General features: G+C 40.4%; 1 pseudogene; it reads left to right on the top strand.

Moving 5' to 3' along the window:
- The first annotated feature begins 7,060 nt into the window (after nucleotides 1-7,060).
- LOC109679951 (small ribosomal subunit protein uS10-like) lies at nucleotides 7,061-7,576 on the top strand (annotated as a pseudogene).
- Nucleotides 7,577-8,277: the final 701 nt, after the last annotated feature.

Genomic DNA, 8,277 nt, shown 5'->3' with positions numbered 1-8,277 from the left:
GATAAGATCCAACATCATTTCATGATAAAAGCTCTAAGAAAACTAGGAATAGAAAGAAAGTACCTCAACATTATAAAAGCTATATATGACAAACCTACAGCCAGCATTATACTTAATGGAGAAAAACTGAAACCATTCCCTCTAAAATCAGGAACCAGAGAAGGATGCCCACTATCTCCACTCCTATTCAACATAGTACTGGAATTCCTAGCCAGAGCAATTAGGCAAGAAGAAGGAATAAAAGGAATACAAATAGGTAAAGAAACTGTCAAAATATCCCTATTTGCAGATGACATGATCCTATACCTTAAAGACCCAAAAAACTCTACTCAGAAGCTTCTAGACATCATCAATAGCTATAGCAAGGTAGCAGGATATAAAATCAACATAGAAAAATCATTAGCATTTCTATACACTAACAATGAGCAAACGGAAAAAGAATGTATGAAAACAATTCCATTTACAATAGCCTCAAAAATATCAAATACCTAGGTGTAAACCTAACAAAAGTTGTGAAAGACCTCTAGAAGGAAAACTATACACTTCTGAAGAAAGAGATTGAAGAAGACTGTAGAAAGTGGAGAGATCTCCCATGCTCATGGATTGGTAGAATCAACATAGTAAAAATGTCAATACTCCCAAAAGTAATCTACATGTTTAATGCAATTCCCATCAAAATTCCAATGACATTCATTAAAGAGATTGAAAAATCTACTGTTAAATTTATATGGAAACACAAGAGGCCATGAATAGCCAAGGCAATACTCAGTCAAAAGAACAACGCAGGAGGTATCACAATACCTGACTTCAAACTATATTACAAAGCAATAACAATAAAAACAGCATGGTACTGGCACAAAAACAGACATGAAGACCAGTGGAACAGAATAGAGGACCCAGATATGAAGCCACACAACTATGAGCAACTTATCTTTGACAAAGGAGCTAAAAATAAATGATGGAGAAATAACAGCCTCTTCAACAAAAACTGCTGGGAAAACTGGTTAGCAGTCTGCAAAAAACTGAAACTAGATCCATGTATATCACCCTATACCAAGATTAACTCAAAATGGATCAAGGATCTTAATATCAGACCCCAAACTCTTAAGTTGATACAAGAAAGAGTAGGAAATACTTTGGAGTTAGTAGGTATAGATAAGAACTTTCTCAATGAAACCCCAGCAGCACAGCAAATAAGAGATAGCATAGATAAATGGGACCTCATAAAACTAAAAAGCTTCTGTTCATCAAAAGAAATGGTCTCTAAACTGAAGAGAACACCCACAGAGTGGGAGAAAATATTTGCCAACTATACATCAGACAAAGGACTGATAACCAGAAAATATAGGGAACTTAAAAAACTAAATTCTCCCAAAACTAATGAACCAATAAAGAAATGGGCATGTGAACTAAACAGAACTTTCTCAAAAGAAGAAATTCAAATGGCCAGAATACACATGAAAAAATGCTCACCATCTCTAGCAATAAAGGAAATGCAAATTAAAACCACACTAAGATTCCACCTCACCCCTGTTAGAATAGCCATCATCAGCAACACCACCAACAACAGGTGTTGGCGAGGATGCAGGGAAAAAGGAACCCTCTTACACTGTTGGTGGGAATGTAGACTAGTACAACCATTCTGGAAAAAAATTTGGAGGCTACTTAAAAAGCTAGACATCGATCTACTATTTGATCCAGCAATACCACTCTTGGGGATATACCCAAAAGACTGTTACTCCAGAGACACCTGCACATCCATGTTTATTGCGGCACTATTCTCAATAGCCAAGTTATGGGAACAGCCAAGATGCCCCAGCACTGACGAATGGATTAAGAAAATGTGGTATCTATACACAATGGAATTTTATGCAGCCATGAAGAAGAATGAAATGTTATCATTCGCTGGTAAATGGATGGAATTGGAGAACATCATTCTGAGTGAGGTTAGCCTGGCCCAAAAGACCAAAAATCGTATGTTCTCCCTCATATGTGGACATTAGATCAAGGGCAAACACAACAATTGGATTGGATTATGAGCACATGATAAAAGCGAGAGCACACAAGGGAGAGGGGAGGATAGGTAAGACACCTAAAAAATTAGCTAGCATTTGTTGCCCTCAATGCAGAGAAACTAAAGCAGATACCTTAAAGCAACTGAGGCCAATAGGAAAAGGGGAACAGATACTAGAGAAAAGGTTAGATCAAGAAGAATTAACTTAGAAGGTAACACCCACGCACAGGAAATCAATGTGAGTCAATGCCCTGTATAGCTATCCTTACCTCAACCAGCAAAAACCCTTGTTCCTTCCTATTATTGCTTATACTCTCTCTACAACAAAATTAGAAATAAGGGCAAAATAGTTTCTGCTGGGTTTTGAGGGGGGGAGAAGGGGGGACGGAGTGGGTGGTAAGGGAGGGGGTGGAGGCAGGGGGGAGAAATGAACCAAGCCTTGTATGTACATATGAATAATAAAAGAAAAATGAAAAAAAAAGAATACTTAAGATTTCTTCTCAAGAGACTCAAGAGCAATTTTCTCTGGTATTATCACTCAAACCCCTTATTTTATGAGAAAAATCACAAGATGGTGCAATCGTAGGTGACAGAAGTACAGACTTAGTCTTTTGAACAGTGTGCATGAAGCCTTACCCATTCCTCACCATATCTCAATGCAATAGGGCAGAGCTGGTGTGGAGGTAAAATCTCTGCAAGTGTAATCCTCCCAGTCAGCAGTCACAGTGTAATGACCAATGTTTCCTGCAGAGTGAGGAACCTTGGCTGTAAGTGCTGGTGTGACAGGTGTGAGACAAAGAAGTTCAAGAATTTCTGAATGTTTTGACAATTTTTACTTGAAAATGCTCCCCAAAGAACTGTGGATGTCACCATCAGGCCAATGTTGAGTGGTGGCAAAGCCATACCAAACTGGATGTGATGGCACCTGTGGTGTCAGCCTCCGGCACTGGATAGCAATTGTTAAACCACAGGAGGAAACTCAACACCTGGAAGGACTTGGCCTTTGTCAAGAAATTACTGCAGGAAATCAAGAAAATGAACAAAAACAGTGAATGATGAAAACGCCATGGAGTATGGGAAGGTAGGGCAGTCCACCTAATGTTTCCATGTCTCACTGGAATCAGAGTCCACTACAAGTCCTACTTGCATGATTTACACTGGACTTGCTCTTGACTGGCAACACAATGTGAAGAAACACCCTCAGAGGATTTTAAAATTTCCCCACAAGTGTTGATTTTACATAGCAGTCTATGTTTCTAGCCATGTAGAGTCTTTACTAAGAAATTTAACTAAGGTTCTATGTAAAGCATTTGATGTCAGAGGCAGCTTTCTTAAAAATGAAGGTTATCTTATTGATGGAGATACTTAGAACTATTCCATTCTTTTCAAATTGAAAAGTAGTCCATAAACTCATATTTTTTAGTGATTCCTCTAAATCACTCCACAGCTATTTTGAGGGTTTACATAAGTGTATCCCATAGTCCATGTCTGCTTGTCTTAGATAGTGAACTGCTACCGACAAGTGAGTGGCTTCCATTATATCTCTTTTGCACTAGCTTCCAAATTTATATCATTCAAATCACTAGGATATAAGATGGCTCCTATAGGTAAGGCCTTCCCCATTAGTATTATGACATGGTCAGAGTTCAGGAACAGTGCTTTAACCATAGCCACATCTCTCATGAGATCAATTTAGCTCTGTGAATATATTTCTCACTTTACTGAGGGGGAACAATACATGCTACCAATGCTCACTGTCATAAAACTGTGCACCTTAATGTAGGGTTTTCTCTGTGAATAGGAACTTATTTTTCCTTTTTATTGGCTCCCTGAGGGCCTGGACAGGAACTTCTTCATCTGATAAATCCATAGCCTCAGAGAACACCTGGTAAATAATACCCTAACTTGTTTATGGATAATGGTTCTGTCTCTTTCCCTCCAATGTCACAGAGCAGGTCGGTCCAGTTAAAGATAAAACATTTGTTTATCCTTTGTTTGGAAAATAAGCATTTTTCAAAACACTAGATGCACACTTTTAATATTTTTCATAAAAATGATCTGAAGGAAATGAAACTTGAAAGACAACCAAGTGAGGATCAGTCAGTGACACGGTGCGGACAGTGAACAGGACTTGACAAACCTCACAGGTTTGCCATGCTGTGAGAAGAACAGCAGGTGTTCCCTGTTCAATAAGAGGAGAGTCCTCACATAATTTGTGTTTCCCAACGGGACAATAACATTAATAGTCCACTCAGCACTGCAAGCAGAAGCAGCCAGTGGCTAGTTTGTAGCTCAAAGTGTAAATGGAGAGTATTATTCAGATGTTTGTGTGAGTATGTAAGTATCTCTGTATGTGTGCATATGTACATAGGTAACTGTGTATGTGTGTGGTTGTGTATACATATGTATGTGTGTACATGTATGTGTGTATATGTGTATCTTGTGTACACTAGGTTCCCTGAGAAGCACCTTCAGCACATTTCTCTCCTGGCAGGCCAAGGCCCTGGTGATGGTGGAGCTGACAGGACAGAGAGAACTGAGCTCTCTGATTGATCAGCCAGCAGTCTCCTCCTAGATGAGCCAGGTGACAGGGACCTGTGTTCTCCCTCATATGTACTTACATGCTGTGTACATCCCACATGCAATTCCCCAGTATATCACCAGAAAGAACTGTACATAGTCTTAAATCAAGGCTCTTCTCCACCCTGGAAATATTTTCTGGGGTCATGGATGTCATCCACAAGAATGTGAAATACTCCTGGGTCTTTGTTTTCCTGCTAGTGGCTCCCAGATGTGTCTCAGGTAATCGCGAAGAATGACATAGGGATGCTGGATCTGAGTTCATGACTCATTGTGGTTCTCTGTCCTCAGGTGTCTTTTCCCAACTAAAGCTGCAAGGAGTTGTGAGCCCACTCACTGTGATTCTCTGTCTCCATGTAACCTGTCCCAAAATGTAGCTGTAGGAGTCCATACCTGGCCTGGTGATCTCAGAGACCATGACCCTCACCTGTGCTGTCTTTGGTTAGTCCATCAGCAGTATTACTTGGTGGAACTGGATCTGCCAGCCCCCACCAAAGATACAGCAATTGATAGGGTATTTTTCTATAGTGATGGGACACCTACTATACCCCACCCATCAAAAGTTGAGTCACCTTGACAGTGGATACAGCCACGAAACAGATTTCCTTGCATCTGGACCCTATGACTCAGAAGGACAAAGCTTTGCTCTACTTTGCAAGATATGCAGTGGGGGAAATGCACTGACAGACCAGGCACAAACCATTCTTCAGGGCACAGGGGGCATGAATTGCTGGGGGCTCTTAAGGCTTAACAAACCCTGGGTGTCAAGCCAAAATCAGGTGCAGGAGGGAACTCCCTGGGCCTACCTTTTAGGCTTAGAGATTTTCTCCTTATTGGACAGTTAAGGAGTAAGTGAAATTCTCTATTTAAGGATACTTTTGGCCCAGGCACTAGGAACACATCCTTCATTAATTACCATATGACCTCCTTTCCCCCTTAATGAACAAAATACCCAGAGAATCCTCATCATCCCTCAATTGTTGTATGCTTAACTGTGCCCATAAATATTCAGATGGCAAAGCTTATGTTTCAGTGAAGTTTAATTTGGAATTTGGAGTGTAGCATTTAAGGTTGAATTTGGAGTGTGGCATTGAAGTGCTTGTAAAGGCTGGGATCCGACAGTCTGTAACCATAAAGCATATGTGACTCTGACCACAGAGCTTGCTAGCTCTCTCTGTATCACTTTATCTCCTGCGTGTCTCTCTCTTTCCATCTCTCTCTCTCTCTCTCTCTCTCTCTCTCTCTCTCTCTGCATCCACCATACACTCACAGTAAATGGTAGAACTATCCAAGCAGGGACAGAGGTGGATATGATATTAATCACCACCACACTATGCAATGTCAATGACTAGGTTTCACCACGTGGAAAACATGCACAGACAAAGCAGATCTCTGCACTTGTTGGGATTCTCAGTGGAACCTGTGAAGGGAAGAGCTTTCTCAGATTGGCTTCCCCACACAGCCTCCTGGGATGGAAGCCAGGCTGCAGTTATCTGAGTATTAATTGAAGCATCAATCCTTGAAGACTGCAGAGAATGGGGACTCAAGCATAAGAACATGTCCACTCTCATGGATGGCTTAGTGGATGCACTTTCATGGTACACTTACAACCTGGGTACCAGTGGTGCTGTCACAAAATTCCTTAAGCTGGATCCTCACAGGAGGTAGGCCGACTGCTCTTCCATAGCCAGGTGAGCTGGTGTCTTCTCCTGGTCTGGAACTCATCCAGTGTGGCACCTGGACTACATTACAACCTTAGCCTGTGGTGCAACTTTCTCAGAATGGCAGGGTTTATTGGAAGCCATCAACCTGCACTGAGGGCTGAGCAGTGCATGCCTTTCATTTGATTCCCTTTATTTCTTCAATTAGATCTGTTTCTCTGTTATATTTTTCTTTCTATATTTCCTTCCTCTATATTTGTTCTTTATTGGTATAGATTTTGGTTTTACTTGTATGCTTTCAGAATTTTATTAAAATAATTACTATTTTCTCCAGGTCACATTTCTGTTAGTTGGATCTTCTTCTTTTCCTTCTCTCTCTTGTTCCCCTTCCATTTACTTCTCCATTTCTACTTCCATATTATTCTTTTATATTTCCTGCACCATACACTACTGTTATTTCTCCTGTTTACATTCTGACCATACCCTTCTTAACTACTATCACATTAAATCAATTCAGACTGTCTTTTCTACTTAATTTCTCTAAGATCGTTGTTGTGGTGGTGAGTATTGGGTAGACATTACTGCATTTCCATAGAGCTATGTCAGTCAACTGTGGTTGATTTTGTAACAAGTTTTCTTCTCTCTGAGTGATGCTGGGAATGACCCCTGTGACTTGAGCATTTTGGACAAGTAATTTGCTACTGCATTGTGCCCAATATTTCAGGGTGACAAACTATATATCCCTACCACAAATCTTGGTCCCAATGTAGAAACACAAGAGTTATTAGAAAACAAGGCCCTTTTTGAGGGAGACGCGGTTGTGGGTGCAGGGAAGGTTTGTTCCGTTCGCCGCTCCTCCTGACTCACCGCTGTTCGCTCTCCTCGAGGAACAAGTCGGTCAGGAAGCCGCACCTTAGCCATGGCTTTTAAAGATACTGGGAAAATCCCCGTGGAGCCGGAGGTGGCGATTCACCGAAGCCGAATCACCCTCACCAGCCGCAACGTGAAGTCTTTAGAGAAGGTGTGTGCTGACTTGATTAGAGGCGCCAAGGAAAAGAACCTCAAAGTGAAAGGACCGGTCCGCTGCCGACCAGGACTTTGAGAATTACTACAAGAAAGACACCTTGTGGTGAAGGTTCTAAGACGTGGGACCGGTTCCAGATGAGAATCCACAAGCGACTCATTGACTTGCACAGCCCTTCTGAAATTGTTAAACAGATTACTTCCATCAGTATTGAGCCAGGAGTGGAGGTCAAAGTCACCATTGCAGATGCCTAAGTCAACTATTTCAATAAGTTTAATAAACTGACTTATAATTGTTTAAAAAAAAAGAAAAGAAAACAAGGCAACATGACTCCTAAAATATCAAAAATGTAAAACAACAGATTCTAAAGATAATAAAAGGCATGAAACCCTTGACAGAGGAAGATTCTTTGACCAATGAAATCAAAGTACACATGAATAATCATCTGAGTAAATTGAAAGAGAATACAAATAAAGAGCTACACAAAACTAGGAAGTCATTGAAAGATGTGAAATAGAATTCCATAGGGCGTCTGTACTTTTTCAAAACATACTGTGCCCTATGTGTGGAAAAATTCAATGAAACCCACTTGTTTTAGTGTTGGAGTTTCTATCTTTTCTCCTTTTACAGCCTTTTGATGGCATCACAAACTTCCTGCACGTTCTATTTTTATTTTCTTAGCAATTTTCCACTGTCCTTGACTATTTGATCTAATTCCTCTACTTTGCCTTTTGTTCCTGATACTATGTTTTCAACTAGCTCTACTATGTTCATCAAGCTTGCAATTGAGACTTTTATTAGGGATATTGTACTGTTCATTTCAGATTGGTTATTTTTCAGGATTTCTATATCTCTATTAATTTCCTCTTTCATGTCCTACATGGTCTTCTTAATTTCATAAATCTGTTTAGCTGATTTCTCTTTGAGCTCTTTTAGTTGTTTATTCATCTCCTCTTTGATTTCAGACCCTAGCTTGTGTGTTTCTTCTTTAGGCTCAT

Source organism: Castor canadensis, chromosome 18 (assembly GCF_047511655.1).
Source record: "Castor canadensis chromosome 18, mCasCan1.hap1v2, whole genome shotgun sequence".
Classification (NCBI taxonomy): domain Eukaryota; kingdom Metazoa; phylum Chordata; class Mammalia; order Rodentia; family Castoridae; genus Castor; species Castor canadensis.
Note: the sequence above shows the minus strand (reverse complement) of the source record. Positions and strands in the feature narration are given on the sequence as shown.